The sequence below is a fragment of the Bison bison genome, unplaced genomic scaffold (genome assembly GCF_000754665.1).
Source record: "Bison bison bison isolate TAMUID 2011002044 unplaced genomic scaffold, Bison_UMD1.0 scf7180017864368, whole genome shotgun sequence".
Classification (NCBI taxonomy): Eukaryota; Metazoa; Chordata; class Mammalia; order Artiodactyla; family Bovidae; genus Bison; species Bison bison.
This window is the reverse complement of record NW_011494940.1, coordinates 3,617,725-3,618,701: the sequence shown is the minus strand read 5'-3', so window position 1 is coordinate 3,618,701 and position 977 is coordinate 3,617,725.

Sequence of the window (977 nt, the reverse complement as noted above, 5' to 3'; positions counted from 1 at the left end):
ATTATTTTCTCCCATTCTGAAGGCTGTCTTTTCACCTTGCTAATAGTTTCCTTTGATGTGCAGAAGCTTTTAAGGTTAATTAGGTCCCATTTGTTTATTTTTGATTTTACTTCCAATATTCTGGGGAGGTGGGTCATAGAGGATCCTGCTGTGATGTATGTCAGAGAGTGGTACTGGCACAAAGACAGAAATATAGATCAATGGAACAAAATAGAAAGCCCAGAGATAAATCCACACACATATGGACACCTTATCTTTGACAAAGGAGGCAAGAATATCCAATAGATTAAAGACAATCTCTTTAACAAGTGGTGCTGGGAAATCTGGTCAACCACCTGTAAAAGAATGAAACTAGAACACTTTCTAACACCATACACAAAAATAAACTCAAAATGGATTAAAGATCTCAATGTAAGACCAGAAACTATAAAACTCCTAGAGGAGAACATAGGCAAAACACTCTCTGACATACATCACAGCAGGATCCTCTGTGACCCACCTCCCAGAATATTGGAAATAAAAGCAAAAATAAACAAATGGGACCTAATTAAACTTAAAAGCTTCTGCACACCAAAGGAAACTATTAGCAAGGTGAAAAGGCAGCCTTCAGAATGGGAGAATATAATAGCAAATGAAGCAACTGACAAACAACTAATCTCAAAAATATACAAACAACTCCTACAGCTCAACTCCAGAAAAATAAACGACCCAATCAAAAAATGGGCCAAAGAACTAAATAGACATTTCTCCAAAGAAGATATACAGATGGCTAACAAACACATGAAAAGATGCTCAACATCACTCATTATCAGAGAAATGCAAATCAAAACCACTATGAGGTACCATTTCACACCAGTCAGAATGGCTGCAATCCAAAAGTCTACAAGCAATAAATGCTGGAGAGGGTGTGGAGAAAAGGGAACGCTCTTACACTGTTGGTGGGAATGCAAACTAGTATAGCCACTATGGAGAACCGT